This window comes from Capra hircus, chromosome 4 (genome assembly GCF_001704415.2).
Source record: "Capra hircus breed San Clemente chromosome 4, ASM170441v1, whole genome shotgun sequence".
Lineage (NCBI taxonomy): Eukaryota > Metazoa > Chordata > Mammalia > Artiodactyla > Bovidae > Capra > Capra hircus.
In genome coordinates, this window is record NC_030811.1 from 78,252,324 (window position 1) to 78,270,218 (window position 17,895).

General features: G+C 36.9%; 1 protein-coding gene and 1 pseudogene across 2 annotated transcripts in view; one reads left to right on the plus strand and one right to left on the minus strand.

Moving 5' to 3' along the window:
- MAGI2 (membrane associated guanylate kinase, WW and PDZ domain containing 2) overlaps positions 1 to 17,895 on the minus strand; it is a 1,495,474-nt gene that overhangs the window by 1,249,057 nt on the left and 228,522 nt on the right. The gene's annotated exons all lie outside the window — the stretch shown is intronic.
- Positions 2,911 to 3,408, plus strand: LOC102186083 (annotated as a pseudogene).

Below are 17,895 nucleotides of genomic sequence, written 5' to 3' on the forward strand. Positions count from 1 at the left end.
ATGCCTATTTTATTTTTAAGTCTCAAATAGTATTAGGAATGTTCTTTCATTTCTGAAACGGCTGTGAGGAAATGAAATTCTACTAAAGAAAGTAAAAATTTTGAAAAACATTTATTTTCTCACTTAAAATGGTCAATATATAATCAGTTGGTTAAGCATCCAATTTCAGAGTTCAAATGCAAGCTGCCACTAAAAATAGCAATAAATAGTATGAGTGTTCTTTCATGCAACTGTAATTTGCTGTCTATTACCAATAAGCTGTTATGGATAAAACCTCCAAAAAGTGGAATGGGTCATAAACAAAAAATAAATGCATATAAAGTGGTCGGTTCTGCATGACTCATTCGAGGATGAAGAATGATACCCTTCCCCCATAATGTGATTTCTTTTCACCATGTATTGTGTTGTCCTACTCTCAATATATTTCATGGCAGCAATATCTAATGGTGCAATGAAAATGCAAACATTTAATTCTTTCTGCCAAGTACTCATGGCAATAAATCACATCACACATGAAACAAAGCTTGGCAAGCAATTTGCTATGCAGCTAGTAATATTCAATTTTTGTTATTATATACTCTTTATTGTCCTTATTTTGAGCTCATTCTTTAGCACATGATATTTTACTCCAGTGATGAAAATATGAATACAATATGATGTATCTTCTTTCTTTGATGTATATACCTGTCTTTATTTTTGGTAAGAACAAACATATAATTGCAAGCTACATCTGACATACAGCTCTTAACTACTAGCTTACAGACTACAAGTAAATTAGAAAAGAGATTTGGATCTCTTTTTATTTCTGATAGAAAATTAAATAATCAAATCCAAATTATTTAGCAGTGCTTTTTTAAAAAAATTCAAAACTCTGTAGCTAGATAATAAGTTTCTTCTTGACTTCTCTCTCCTTATTCTTCCTATCATCTTTCCCAGTCTAATATTCTAGACCCTGTCACAAAATGCTGTTTCACTACCTGTGATACAGTTATATCATGTGTGTGTTAAGTCGCTTCAGTTGTGTCTGATTCTGTGTAGCCTGTCTGTGGCAAGGATACTCCAGTATTCTTCTCCAGGCAAGAATACTGGAGTGGGTTGCCATGCCCTCCTTCAGGGGATCTTCCCCATCCAGGGATCGAACCCATGTCTCATGTTTCCTTCATTGGCAGGCGGGTTATTTGCCACTAACGCCACCTGGAAAGCTCCAACTATATCATATGTTAGGGAATCAGGACCACTGAAGTAAAAAAAAAATTTGTGCTTAATGTGGCCAAGGTAAATCTGTACCAGTTGCAGCCTCTTCGTAGAAATGTTAGGAAATACATTGCTGTGATTATCTTGTCTCAAATGGCAACCCACTCCAGTGTTCTTGCCTGGAGAATCCCGGGGACGGGGGAGCCTGGTGGGCTGCCGTCTATGGGGTCGCACAGAGTCGGACACGACTGAAGCAAATTAGCAGCAGCAAGAAAAATAAGGAAAAGATAATCACCATCACGGATGTTTATCTAGTATAAGTAACATTTTAAGAACAAACAATTTACTCTGCATTCATTAATAACTGTCAATGTGCAAACGAATTTCATGTGCTGAACTGATTTGATTTAGTTTCTTTCAGGACAAAAGTTAGTTGGGGACCCATTAGTGGTTACATCAAGGTCTGAGAAGATTCATTCTTACCTCCTTCTCATCATTCTAGATCTGAGCAGAAAGAAAGAATCCCAGATCTTCAGTTCAGTTCAGTTCAGTTCAGTTCAGTCGCTCAGCTGTGTCCGACTTTTTGCAACCCCATGAATCGCAGCACGCCAGGCCTTCCTGTCCATCACCATCTCTCGGAGTTCACCCAAATTCATGTCCATTGAGTCGGTGATGTTATCCAGCCATCCCATCCTCTGTCATCCCCTTCTCCTCCTGCCCCCAATCCCTCCCAGCATCAGGGTCTTTTCCAATGAGTCAAGTCTTCGCATGAGGTGGCCAAAGTATTGGAGTTTCAGCTTTAACATCAGTCCTTCCAAAGAACACCCAGGGCTGGTCTCCTTTAGAATGGGCTGGTTGGATCTCCTTGCAGTCTGAGAGACTCTCAAGAGTCCTCTCCAACACCACAGTTCAAAAGCATCAATTCTTCAGCGCTCAGCTTTCTTCACAGTCCAACTTTCACATCCATACATGACCACTGGAAAAACCATAGTCTTGACTAGACAGACCTTTGTTGGCAAAGTAACCCCAGATCTTCACAGGACCTTAAATCAGACTGACATTTGTAAGAGGTTGAGGGACAACAGATGGGTGCCATTGTTTCCTTCTGTGTCCACGTCACACTAGAAAATAGACTTCTGTTTAAAAGTCTTGGCAATTAATTCTGTTTATTTTCCACGTGGCTTAAAAAGCTAGATGAACTGTTTCTATTAATATTTCTTGTGAGCATTGTTATAGATCTGAGACAAGCCTTTTCAGGGAGTATACAGCTATGATTTTTTTGAGCCAAACATAAAACTTGCATCTTAGATTAGCAAACAAAGGAAAAGTAAAAAGCAGAAAAATCATTTACTGTTTGTGTGGCTTATCCATAGTTTTCTTCAAAAATGCTTCTGGCATGGTATCTCACTATCTTCAAAGTAAAGGAATTAGCCTTACTCCTTTTCCCTTAGCTATCTATAAAAGACCATATATGCTCCTAAGAAAGTAAAAGAATAAAATAGAGTGATTAGCAGTGAAAAATAAAGAGTATACCATTTTGATTCACTATCTTTCCCCTAACTTCCAAGGGGTCAGCACAGAAAAGGAAAAAAATGAGTTAAAAACACTTTTAGATTTTGAGTCCCCACGTGTGTGTGCCTAATCTCAGCTGGTCTGTCTGAGACCACCTGAGTGCCAATCCTAGTCCCCGTGTGGCCCCATTTCTTCTCCAACAAGATGAAAGAAGCTATACTGAACCAGGGGAAACTTGCCAAATTGCAGGCCCCTCAGTGCATTGTTGGGAAAGGAACTGCTCACAGAAAGAAGAAGGTGGTTCTTACAAATGCCACAGAAAATAACAAAAAGCTTCAGTTCTCTTTAAGGAAGTTAGGGGTAAACAACACCTCATTTGAAGAAATGAATATGTTCACCAATCAAGGAACAGTGAGCCACACTAACAATCTGAAAGTTCAGGTATCTCTGGCAGCAAACACTTTCACCATTATAGGCCATACTGAGACAAAGCAGCTGACAGAAATGCTACCCAGGATCTTAAACTTGTCGCAGATAGTCTGACCAAGAGACTGACTTAGACTTAAGGAGACTGACTGAAGCTCTCCCCAAAAGAAATCTATGGATGGAAAAGTACCACTTGCCACTGGAGAAGATGATGATGCTAAAGTTCTAGATCTTGACAAGAATTTTGACAAGACTTCCAAGAAGGAAGCTAACTGAACTGAGTCAACTTCTGAAGAAGATAAACCTTGAAGAAGTTATTAGGAGCTGCTATTTTATATTATGACTGCTTTTTAAAATTTTGCTTATGGATCTGATAAAATCTAGATCTTTAATCTTTTTAAGCCCAAGCCCCTGGACACTGAAGGTTTCTTCAGTTTTTGCTTAGATATAATTCATTCTTTGCAGCCAATTAAGCTAAAGAAGTCTGGGGCAAAGGTCTGAAACAAAGATTAGTAAATTCTTTGCCTAGTTAAAAAAAATTATTTTTCGACTGGCATTAGTGCTGATCCAGAAAAAAACTGGGACCCTTTCTCATACTAGTTACTTTTCTAAAACTTAAAATAATAAGCATAGAAGAAAACTATAACTTAAAAGTTATTTCTATCATTGCAAATTTCTGTTATCAAGAGGGTCATTCATACGAATCAGTGTTTAATATAATTGACCAAGTATCAGATTCTGGGCTCCAGTTGCAGAGAGAGGTAACTGAATTCTTAAATACGCCTGTCTGCAGTTCTTGATGTGACTTTTCCCATAATTTCTTTGGTTTAAGAAATTTTATTTGAAAGCTATTCTGAGTCATTGTTCTAGTCCCTGAAACACTTAAAAGTTGGTACTTTGTCCATCTTGTTCATTACTGTATTTTCAGCTTCTCAGTACAAGGCACATAACTGATATTTGATAAACAGTGTTTTAAAAGGAGGATGATGGACATGTTGTAAATTAACCAAGTAAAAGAATGCTTTACCAGTGAATTAAAACTGAACCACTGGAGATATCGAACCTGCATAATTTTTTATCTTAGAAGGAAAGATTACTCATTTGTTCTCATTTGCCATCAGGATCCCTCCCCTTTGCTACTCTCCCATCGACATAAGCTCATACTTTAAGGCCTAGATAAAATTATTTCTTTCTTTAAGTCATTCTAATTCCTTCAGCTAAGAAACGTGCTACTCTGTATTCTCACGGAACTTTCTGTTCACCATACTAAGAGTATTAATAATACCTAACATTTACATAGACTTCATCATGTCAGGGGCTATTCTAATGCCTTTAGCCTCACAACAGTCCTCTGAGGTAGGTACTAATTAGTGACAGAGCTGGGATTTGAACGTAGGAAGTCTGACTCTTCAGTCTCTCACTGCAGTGTAAGATGTAATGTAAAGACATTACACTCACTACAGTGTAATGGCAGTATTATACCCTCTTTATAATTTAGTAATTCATCCTACACTGCCCTATGGCACTTGTTAGACTCCTGTAATATTATTTAACACTTCATAGTGATTATAACTCCTGTAATATTATTAATTTATGAGTTAGCATATCAGATTATACTCTTCTAGAAGGAGAATATTACTAATCCCTTGTATAGCCTTCACAGTAGCTACCAAGTCACATAGATTACATTGATCTCTATTAACCAAATTAATTAATCACATTAAGTCACATAAATGAAACAACTAATTGATCCACTAATTAGCGGTTCTTAAACTTCAGTGTGCATCAGATTTCCTTTGAGGTTCTGTTAAAACACAGATGGCCAGGACCCACCCTGCAAATTTCTAATCCTGTAATTCTGAGATGGAACTTTAATTCTGTATTTCTAAAAAGTTCTTAAACAATGACGACATTACTGGTTTAAGAATTATTCTTTGAGAACTAAAGCTCTAGAATATTTTCAATTAATAAATTTTTCTGAATATTTAGATGGCTATACAGCAGAAATTAACACAACAATGCAAATCAACTATATTTCCACAAAATAATTATTTAAGTGAAACAGAATATGACGTACACTTAAAATACAGAAATACACACAGCCCAAATTATAGAGATATAGGAATCTGTATGGTCTAAGGAGTCAATTTCATGGGTATGATAATTTAAAAGTGGGGTTCTAATTAACTAAAAATAATTGCTGAACTTATAAACAAATTTGAATAAAATGCTTCATCTTCATGTATGCCACAAAACAGATCATGCTAATTTGATTTATTCAGAAGAGTATTTTTGACATAAATGTCCCCTTTGGGTTACAATATCAAGGCAAAGATGCAATGGACAGTTGTTTATAATAGCCAGGACATGGAAACAACCTAGATGTCCATCAGCAGATGAATGGATAAGAAAGCTGTGGTACATATACACAATGGAGTATTACTCAGCCGTTAAAAAGAATTCATTTGAATCAGTTCTGATGAGATGGATGAAACTGGAGCCAATTATACAGAGTGAAGTAAGCCAGAAAGAAAAACACCAATACAGTATACTAACACATATATATGGAATTTAGGAAGATGGCAATGACGACCCTGTATGCAAGACAGGAAAAAGGACACAGATGTGTATAACGGACTTTTGGACTCAGAGGGAGAGGGGGAGGGTGGGATGATTTGGGAGAATGGCATTCTAACATGTATACTATCATGTAAGAACTGAATCACCAGTCTATGTCTGACGCAGGGTGCAGCTTGCTTGGGGCTGGTGCATGGGGATGACCCAGAGAGATGTTGTGAGGAGGGAGGTGGGAGGGGGGTTCATGTTTGGGAACGCATGTAAGAATTGAAGATTTTAAAATTTAAAAAATAAATAAAGAAAGAAAGAAAAAAAAAGAAAAAAAAATAAAGTATGAATTGCATTGTAAATATAGAAAACAATACCACGTTTTTCTCTAACAGAAAAAGGAAGTCGAGTCACATTAATATCTTCATAATAATTAAACAACACGTACAACTTAGCAGACTGACAGATAAAGAAGCAGCCTGTGTCAGGCTGATTACCAAATCTCCATACATAGTCCCCTCTAGATATCACTTATTATTTCTATTGTAAATTATTTATAAAGATCACTTTTAGGGTTTAAGTGGTCATGTCAAAGGCACCATTTACAAGCCACAAGTTAAAATAAGGTATTAATAATAAATTAAAAGCACCACACCAACATCTCATGTATCAAAACTGCAACCAATTGATCACAAGTGGCTGAAAAACTCATTATTACTTTATGTCAAGAAGGTGTTTTTGCCACAGAGCTGTCTGCCCCTCCCATACTCTACCCAATTAACAGGCTTTAATTTAATCAATGGCAGATGTCCAAACCTGGGTCACTTAAGCCTTGCTTCCCCATGAATGAGAGTAGAATGAAGCAGCTGAGACTGGGCCAATGCATCTCTTTTGTTTCAGGATGTGCTTCATGGGCCTATGCTTCAGTGGTTTATCTTGGCTGGCCCTTCCTTAATGGCTTTCGGTCACGGACTGCTTGCCTGATGCTCTGACACTGCTGTTTACTCTACTCTTTCAAGTCCTCCTGATTTGCATGAGTTGTATCACCCTCTCGTACTCATATTCTCTTCATCTTTGTCTGTTTGTTTGCTTCTCAGTCCACTACTGTCCTGATGCTGGCCTTTGCTATGGGACCTGCTCTCTAGTGTCAAGAGGCCTTTTGCCACCTCTCCCTGGCACATCACACCACATGTATACTTAAAGTGCTAAATACATTTTGAGTAATTCATGCCATTTATTTAAAACATTCAAAGACCTCTAGGAGGTAAATAAGCATAAAGTTTAGCAAAACACTGGACAAAATGACTACCATGCATAATTTTACTCTAAAACTTCCCTGCCATAGTTTAATGGTTTATAGGCTCCCCTCTTTTTTATGGTGCCAAGACATGAGACAATACAAAGAGTGAACCACTTTTATTATCATGCTGTATGATAGTTCTCCTACTATTCATTGTTACAATTTTTGTTTTCTATATGTCCACATTTCTGGCCATACATATACATTATCTCTTTTATCCTCACAAAGACCAATATGCTACAATAATCCTACTTTGCATATATCCATAAACTAAAGATTAGAGGAACTAGATCCAAGATCACTCAGGTAGAAAGTGGTAAACCTGGATTCAAAGCTACGAATGTCTGAATCCACAGTCCATGTTCTTAACCACTGTACCTTTTACTGTCTCTCACTTTGCAGTTGTCTTTAAAATAGGATGATATAATCTTGTAAATTTTCATTTTACTTATTTTTAATATTTTAAAAGGAGAAAAATAAGTGATCAATGAAAAAAATTGTTTAAACGGATGATCTTATCTTTACGAACAAAAAATTAAAGCAAGCATACTTCTCGGTGCTATAGAACTTGAGATATTCTTTGGGACCAGCCCTTTGTTCCTCCTCTGTTGTCCTCACCTCTTCCTTGATCTAAATCTGTTAAATTACAATTTTGACCCCTTCCAACTTATGATTTCAGGGAAGATTAGGAACAGCTGGTCAGCAGCCCTGTTGAATAGCCTCCAATATACTGGAAGAGCATTATTGTCCCTGTGCTTTCTCTTCTACAATTACATTTTCCTTGACTTTTCCCCCACAGATCTCCTTTTCCTATTTTTATTCATGTTTGCTATCTTCAGAACTCTGGTTGAATTCTCTATATTTATTTTCATGTATGTACTCACATCTCTCATCTAGTGGGAAGATAGAAACTTGGTGTATCTTACCTCTATTTGTTACTTTTTAATGTCTTCTTCTAAAAAATAAACTATGGGACTTCCTGGTGGTCCAGAGGTCAGGAATCTGCCTGCCAAAGCAGGGGACACAGGTGTGATCCCTGGTCCAGGAAGATTCCACATGCCATGGAGCAGCTAAGCCCATGCACCAGAACTCCTGAGCCTGTGCTCTGATACTGTGAGCCACAACAACTGAAGACTGCATGCCCCAGACCCCACGCTGTGCAATAAGAGTCCACGGCAATGAAAAGATGGTGACTGCAACTAGAGAGTAGCCCCCTCTGCAACTAGAGAAAGTCTGCATGCATCAATGAAGATCAAGCACAGCCAAAGATAAATAAGTAAATAAGTATTTAAAAAAAAAAAAAAAAAACTATGTAGGCTGCCTGGGAGAAGGAAATGGCAACCCACTCCAGTACTCTTGCCTGGGAAATCCCATGGGCAGAGTAGCCTGGTAGGCTGCAGTCCATGGGGTTGCTAAAAGTCGGACACGACTGAACGACTTTACTTTCCCTTTTCACTTTCATGCAGTGGAGAAGGAAATGGCAACCCACTCCAGTGTTCTTGCCTGGAGAATCCCAGGGACGGGGGAGCCTGGTGGGCTGCCGTCTATGGGGTCGCACAGAGTCGGACACGACTGAAGCGACTTAGCAGCAGCAGCAGCATGTAGGCTGCCTAGTAGACTTTCTAGTAGGCAGCAACAAAGACCACCAGAGCCAAAGATAAATAAATATTATTTTAAACAAGTAAACTATGTAGGCTGCCCAGTAGGCTTATCTTTGATTTTGGAATAATTGTAAATAACAAAATCAGTATTAATTTTCATAATCTGAAATTGTTTTAGATTGTTTTTATTCTTGAGGAATCATGTTCTGTCACTGATGACTTAGTTACTTGTCATCTCATACCATCACAAATTCAGTGTAAATGTAAGGTCAAGGATGGAATGAACAGGATAGGGAATTTATTGTTCTAATACCATTAAAGAACATTGCTCTTCAAAAGCAAAACAAAACACAAAAAAGTAAATCATCAAGTAGAATCAGGGGTCATTACTATTTTCTAGTTTGAAATTATTTGCTATGGGGAGGGAGGTGGGAGGGGGGTTCATGTTTGGGAATACATGTAAGAATTAAAGATTTTAAAATTTAAAAAAAAAATAAAAAAAAAGAAATTATTTGCTTTTTTAATCATACTAAATATTATCCTTATCATTATCATCTTTAAGAAATTTGTAATTTCATTGATCATTCTTCTTAGATTGTTTTGATTAACTAAGAAGAGAGACATATTTTTTCCTTTGATCATACCTTTCCCTAATTAAGAAATTAGTGAGAATATTAAATGTTGTCTCCTTTTCAATTCCTAGAATAGTTATTGTAATCATTTTTAACAAATATAGCTTTAATACTTTAGGGTTTCTACCACTAATATGTTTTATTTATGAATAAAAGTTCTTATTATAGCTAAGCACATTTTTTCAGTATATAGATACTGTGAGAATAAAAGGAATTTAATCTCATCTGTGCCAATAGTCTATTAACTCTCCATACATCAGTCATGGTTTCAGTTTTGTTGAATTGTCCTCTTTTTTGTAGTTAATATGCCTGTTTTTACTTTATTTTAGTAATTAAGTGAATATAGTACAGTGGCTGATATTAAATTCTAATTATTTTCACATTTTTGACAGCAATGATTTAGAAAAATATTTCTTTTAAGATTGAGAATATTTTACATCAAGAACTAGATATTCAGAAATATTTTCCATTCTGCATTATGTTCCCCAGAAGTAAAACTCTAATAAAAATCTACACTTTGATTAATTTTTATTTTTTTAGATGCAAAAATGAAAATTTATTAGAGTGTTCTGGGATGTCCCACATGAGACCAACTCACACGCAGACACACAGAGACATACATAGATACAACACAAGTATGCTTTATCATGAAAAGCAGTGAATACATTTTACTTTCAGGGTACTCAGTTCTTAGATCTTTTTAAGGTATAGGTTTCTTGTAGCTAAAATTTTAATGCCTACTCTGAATTAGCTGTCTCATGTAGTCTTTCAAAACTAGGTGTGCTGGAAGGACATGAGGTGGAAGAGTATGGGTATGCTGATAAAAAGGGCCAAGTATGAAGAACTAAACATAAAAAAAAGGTGGGCAGTTGGTGAAATCATGGAGAATTAACTCAAGAGCTAGTATGTAAAATACAGACTGTCTAAAAAAACTGGTTCAAACTTCTAGCATGCTTTAAAAGCAACTTTAAATCTGAATGAAGTTTCCTTTACCCAATTCTGGACCTTTTTTGAAGGGTGGTACATAGTTTCTGGTATATAGTTTCTTTCCAATTTGTTTCTGGTTTTGAAATATTTCACCCCTATATTATTTTTACATATGATTTTTAGGTTTATAACTTAAAAGAGTATCTTTGAAATTTTTCACCATTTCCTCAATTTGCATATTTTAAAAACTAATAAATACTCCTTACAAAGAAATATATTCCATATTAGGTAATAGAAAAGATTCAACTATAAATTATGAGTTCAATTTTCATAACTTATTTCCTAAATTTATGTTTCCTAAAATCAATCTGAGGGAGATAGAGTCTTCCTTTTGTATCTATTACAGTATTCAAACTGTATGATGTATACCACATCCTCTGTGGCCCTTAGTCTTCCTTGGGAAGATAAAGAAGAAAAAAGCAAACAACAACTCTGTTTATTTGATCTTTCTTCTGACCATGAGGCCTTTGTGAACCTAGGAAATATATTTTTCTATTTAAAAAAAAATCATCTCATTATAAAAATATCATTTGACTAGTTGCTCTTAGGAGATTAATTTTTACTTTTAAAAAGTCTATAAATAAGAAAGCTTTCAATTACTAAGCAACAACCAAAATTATAGTTACAAGTACTATGGCAATTTTTACACAGAATTGGTAAACTATATTAATAGGAATTCTACTTTTTGAATAGCTCAGTGTTTGTGTAAATGATACTGTTTGTCATGCCACTGTTAAAAAAAATATATCTAAAGGCACTCTATGTGTGAAGAAATTCATAAAATAAAAAGCAGTGAGTTCTGCATGAAAAAATGTAGGATATCAATCTCATTTTATATTATACAGAAGAATCCTTTAGGGTGTTGGTACAGTAAGTGAGGCACACAATTTTCAGAAACTCTAGAGACTGTCATTTTTGTCATATAAGCTTGTATTATTTTCTAAAAGATCATATATACTGCTATATTTTTTCAACTACTATTTTCAATTTAGGACAGCAGATGAACTTGAGTTTTTCTTAAGTATATTTTTAGCTTTATCATCGTTCTTTCCACAACCTCTTTAAAAAGGTACTTTAGGACACTCGTGCCTGTGTGCTTCATCGCTTCAGTCGTGTCTGGCTCTCTGCGACCCTGTGGACCATGGCCTGCCAGGCTCCAGGCTCCTCTGTCCATGAGATTCTCCAGGCAAGAATACCGGAGTGGGCTGCCGTTTCCTTGTCCATTTAGGACACTCATTTACTATTAAATTTTAAAACTATTTGAAAATGTTAACATTTACCCAATCTTGGTAAAAATATTATTTAGGATAGAACAAAATGATATAAAATATAAATATTAAAGCCCCCTGTCTCTCATTCCTCTCCAAAGGCAAGAACTATAAATAGCTCCTTTTGTTATATTCAAAATTTATCCTATTAATTTAAAAGGTTAATACAAATACAAATTTAGTATAACAAGTAGAATTATATACACAAATAGTCCATTAAATTGACTATAGAATAAATACCTTCAACTGGAATACTAAATCTGAAAGTATCTGCATCTAACATTTTGATAGTTATTGCTAAATTGGCCTCAAGAGAAAAGGACTGCTATCAGCAATACACGAGAATATCTTTTTCCTCCAACAGGGGGTCCTATTAAATATTTTTAATTTTTCAGATTTTTCAAGTTTTGCCCATCTTATAGATAAAAGTGGAATCTGAATGCTATTCCTCATGAATGAGGCTGAGCAACTTGTCATTTGTATTTTGCTCTTTCTATGAACTGTTAATGTTCTTTGACCATTTTTCTCTTGACTTGTTCATCTTTTGCTATTGATCTGTGAGAACTCTGTATAAAAGAAATTAACCTTCTACCACATTCTTTTCCAAATAGCTTCATTAGTTTATTATTTGTCTTTTATTTATGACATTATCAACTGTATAATATATAAATAACATGTATATAACTTATATAAATAACATATATAATATACAAAAGAACTTCTGTATAAATACAGAAGTACTGTATTTAATTTGTATTAATAGGTATAAGTTGCATCCATGCTGTTTTCTTCATAGGCTCTAAATTTGTTGAGATATGTACCCAAAGGTCATATTACTGCAAATGTTTTTTAAAAGATTTTTGTCACTGGTCTCTATCTCCCCTCCCTTCTTTGTTTAGTATATTTAAAACTTCAGTCCATTTAGAATTAAACTTAAGAGTGGGATAAGAATAAATCTCTTTACATTTCTATAAATGGTTACGTAGTTGTTCCAAGACAGCTTATTGTCCAGTAAACCTCAATGAATAAAAATGACATCTTTATCACCTATTTAATCCCCATAAGTCTATATCATAGGCCCCTATCCTTTTCCACTAAGATTCTACATTTGTACTAGTGTCATACTACTTTAATTACAAATGTTGCAATGTGTTTTAATATCTAGCAGGACTAAACTACAGAGTATTCAATAGTTACAGTAGAGTCAATGCTTGAAGGGAGAGCAGAGAGCATCTAGTTCATCCTTTAATTTACAGATGAAGAGAATGAAGGCAAGGGAAGTTCCAAGAGTCATTCAACAGTCCATGGAATTCTCTAGGCCATCCCAAGAATACTGGAGTGGGTAGCCTAGCCCTTCTCCAGCAGATCTTCCCTGACCCAGGAATTGAACCAGGGTCTCCTGCATTGCAGGCAGATGCTTTACCAACAAATTTAGAGCTATGAGGGAAGCCCTGGGAGACCCAAGAACTGGAACAAAGATTACCTGGCTAGCGTCCAGTACTCATTCTTCTGAGCCATGCTAATAACTATATACACATGCTAATAAAGATATACACATAGACTTCAATACTTCTCAAATTATTCTGGATTTAAGTTTCTTGGTGATTTTTTTTTTTCTATTCTACTTTCTTACGCTCCTGAAACTTCACTTTTTCATATGCTTGTGAGATTTTCATTATTAAGGTTACCTATAATACCTATATCCCATGAATGCTGACAGAAGACCAACCAAACCTGTCTTCCAACATCCTTTGTCATTGCCTACTTACTTTGCTCATAAGAATCCTGAGTGAAGAATCTGCCCACAATGTAGGAGCTGCTGCTGCTGCTGCTAAGTCACTTCAGTCATGTTTGACTCTGTGCAACCCCATAGGTGGCAGCCCACCAGGCTCCCCCATCCCTGGGATTCTCCAGGCAAGAACACTGGAGTGGGTTGCTGTTTCCTTCTCCAATGCATGAAAGTGAAAAGTGAAAGTGAAGTCGCTCAGTCGTGTCTGACTCTTAGTGACCTCATGGACTGCAGCCCACCAGGTTCCTCCGTCCATGGGATTTTCCAGGCAAGAGTACTGGAGTGAGTTGCCAGTTCCTTCGCCGGCAATGTAGGAGACCCAGGTTCAATTTCTGGGTTGGGAAGATCCCCCAGAAAAGGAAATGGCAACCCACTCCAGTATTCTTGCCTGGAGAATTCCATGGACAGAGGAGCCTGGCATGCTACAGCCCATGGGGTTGCAAAGAGTCAGACACAAATTAGTGACCAACACACATGATATTTTTAAATGCTAGATTTTATTTCATGTTACAAGTAAGTTTTGAATTAGATTTTTTTTTAAATTAAAAACGTCCTGGTGGTAATTGCTGCTTGGGGTGAGTAATAATTAGGCACAGGATGATGTGGAAAGGCAGACACTAAAATGTAGATAACTGCACACTGACATTTAATTCATTAAACTTCTTGAAATGCTGACCTGGGATCTCTTAACCATTATATTTCTGCTTTTTCTTAATTGACTTTTATTCTCATTTGATTTTATTTCTATTTTGTGCTATTTTGTAAGCTACCTCAAATATTTTCTTGACAATTTAACTTATTAATAACCCTAATAAGAAGTTAATGAATTGGAAAGTTAAGGATAATTATTTTCATCATTTATTTTCAAATTTATTTATGTATATCCAAAAATCTCTAATGCTCTCTCTCACTGTTAGTATCCATGCAGTAACTTGACGATATGTCTACAGAGCTGGCAGATGAGGTGACATGAATAAATGCTGTTGGTCTCTAGATTGTTTCAGGAGCCAGGATGCTGTAATGATTTTAATATCATACCAATCCCTGCTCACTTTCTCCTCCACCCCCACTCTCTTTCCTGATGACGATCTAGAAAGTCTTCATATACTTACAAGTGTGACTTCTTGCTGACATCAGACACAGAGAGCTAAATTTATCATGAGCTAAAGATACCTTGATTCTCCAAAACATCATAGTCTTATTAGCTGCCAAATTACTTTATAACCAACTTCTGATTACTCAGAGAAGATTATCTGATTACTGAGCAGTTAAATAAGAGTACTTCCCTGTTCTCCACAGCTAATTTCTCCTCTAAGAGGGTTGTATCTGAGTAGCTAAAATAGGCAGCTGCCTGCCCAGGTGATATAATTTGAGATGAATGGGAAGAAAAAGTCATCTCAAACTTTTAACTCATTGTTCTCCATTCTTAGAGAAGTCTATATGATCCTGGATTTCTTTGTGGTCTTCAAGAACTCCTTTTAAAATTGAACTACCCCTGGTTGGGAAACTCTTTTTTAACACTATGATCAAGGCTTACTACCAGTCTATGGAGCCCTCCATGCAAACTAGAGACTGGCTGTCTCAGCATGTGTATTTTAGGAAAAGACATCTTTCTGACACAGTCCCTTACCCACTCATATGGTGCCTTGTGCAGAATACACTGTAGAAATGTACTCAGCAGCAAAACCTAAATGAACTGGACACAGAATGCTAGGAAAGGAGCAGGGAAAGTGTCCACATGCTAGCCCTGGGTTGCCCCAGTCATAGCCAAAAAAAAGAACCTTATAATAGTGTTCGTCTATTAAGGATGTGCTTTATAATGCTGTTTTAGATACCTGAGTTGAGGCAATACTTTCATCTCCACAGATAATCAAAATTGACTACCTTTGGAAATACCATGCAGGAAAACAGAACAAAGCAACACAATATTAAAAATATGGGTTTATATACCAACTATTATCATAAATATCATACATAACATTAATACAATTTAATATTCCTTCATTTTAAAAGACTGAGAGCATTGCTATGTAATTAAGAACACTTAGAGGTTTTCTTAGCTGTCCTTTATAAATAGGTGGGTTTCTGGGCACCAGAAGGAAATTTTGACCTTTGGCATCTTCCAAAGCAAGTCAGCCTTCAAAGCTCGACTGCTCATGATAGCAGTCCCACCACCATAGGTAATATGAAACCAAAATGACTGAATCTGGGGAATTTGTTGTTTTTTTTTTTTTCAAACTAAAACCCCAGAATTGGGGTATGAAATTCAAACTTAAATTGAAGAAAGTAGGGAAAACTGCTAGACCATTCAGGTATGACCTAAATCAAATCTCTTATGATTATACAGTGGAGTGAGAAATAGATTTAAGGGCTTAGATACGATAGACAGAGTGCCTGATGAACTATGGAATGAGGTTCGTGACATTGTACAGGAGACAGGCATTAAGACCATCCCAAACAAAAAGAAATGCAAAAATGCAAAATGGCTGTCTCGGGAGGCCTTACAAATAGCTGTGAAAAGAAGAGAGGCGAAAAACAAAGGAGAACAGGAAAGATAAAAGCATCTGAATGCAGAGTTCCAAAGAATAGCAAGAAGAGATAAGAAAGCCTTCTTCAGCGACCAATGCAAAGAAATAGAGGAAAACAACAGAATGGGAAAGACTAGAGATCTCGTCAAGAAAATTAGAGATAACAAGGGAACATTTCATGCAAAGATGGGCTCGATAAAGGACAGAAATGGTAAGGACCTAACAGAAGCAGAATATATTAAGAAGAGGGGGCAAGAATACACAGAAGAAGTGTACAAAAAAGATCTTCAAGACCCAGATAATCACGATGGTGTGATCACTCATCTAGAACCAGACATCTTGGAATGTGAAGTCAAGTGGGCCTTAGAAAGCATCATTATGAACAAAGCTAGTGGAGGGGATGGAATTTTAGTTGAGCTATTTCAAAACCTGAAAGATGATACTGTGAAAGTGCTGCACTCAATATGCCAGCAAATTTTGAAAATTCAGCAGTGGCCACAGGACTGGAAAAGGTCAGTTTTCATTCCAATTTCAAACAAAGGCAATGCCAACGAATGCTCAAACTACTGCACAATTGTACTCATCTCACATGCTAGTAAAGTAATGCTCAAAATTCTCCAAGACAGGCTTCAGCAATATGTGAACTGTGAACTTCCAGATGTTCAAGCTGGTTTTAGAAAAGGCAGAGGAACCAGAGATCAAATGGCGAACATCTGCTGGATCATGGAAAAAGCAAGAGAGTTCCAGAAAATCATCTATTTCTGCTTTATTGACTATGCCAAAGCCTTTGACTGTGTGGATCACAATGAACTGTGGAAAATTCTGAAAGAGATGGGAATACCAGACCACCTGACCTGCCTCTTGAGAAATCTGCATGCAGGTCAGGAAGCAACAGTTACAACTGGACATGGAACAACAGACTGGTTCCAAATAGGAAAAGGAGTACGTCAAGGCTGTATATTGTCACCCTGCTTATTTAACTTACATGCAGAGTACATCATGAGAAACGCTGGACTGGAAGAAACACAAGCTGGAATCAAGATTGCTGGGAGAAATATCAATCACCTCAGATATGCAGATGACACCACCCTTATGGCAGAAAGTGAAGAGGAGCTAAAAAGCCTCTTGATGAAAGTGAAAGAAGAGAGCGAAAAAGTTGGCCTAAAGCTCAACATTCAGAAAACGAAGATCATGGCATCTGGTCCCATCACTTCAGGGGAAATAGATGGGGAAACAGTGGAAACAGTGTCAGACTTTGTTTTGGGGGGCTCCAAAATCACTGCAGATGGTGACTGCAGCCATGAAATTAAAAGACACTTACTCCTTGGAAGAAAAGTTATGACCAACCTTGATAGCATATTCAAAAGCAGAGACATTACTTTGCCAACAAAGGTCTGTCTAGTCAAGGCTATGGTTTTTCCATTGGTCATGTATGGATGTGAGAGTTGGACTGTGAAGAAGGCTGAGAGCCAAAGAATTGATGCTTTTGAACTGTGGTGTTGGAGAAGACTCTTGAGAGTCCCTTGGACTGCAAGGAGATCCAACCAGTCCATTCTGAAGGAGATCAGCCCTGGGATTTCTCTGGAGGGAATGATGCTAAAGCTGAAACTCCAGTACTTTGGCCATCTCATGCAAAGTGTTGACTCATTGGAAAAGACCCTGATCCTGGGAGGGATTAGGGGCAGGAGGAGATGGGGACGACAGATGATGAGATGGTTGGATGGCATCACCGACTTGATGGACGTGAGTCTGAGTGAACTCCAGGAGTTGGTGATGGACAGGGAGGCCTGGCGTGCTGTGATTCATGGGGTCACAAACAGTCAGACATGACTGAGCGACTGAACTGAACTGAACCAAAATGCTTTAGCTTCTTTAGGATTATCTCCCTGTTTTTCTTTAATTTCAGTGGATCTGCTCAGTGAAGTGAAGTGAAAGTTGCTCAGTCATGTTTGACTCTGCAACCCCCTGGATTGTACAGTCCATGGAATTCTCTAGGTGAGAATACCAGAGTGGGTAGCCTTTCCTTTCTCCAGAGGATCTTCCCAACCCAGGGATTGGGATCTGCTCAGTATCTGTCACCTATTTGGGCCTCT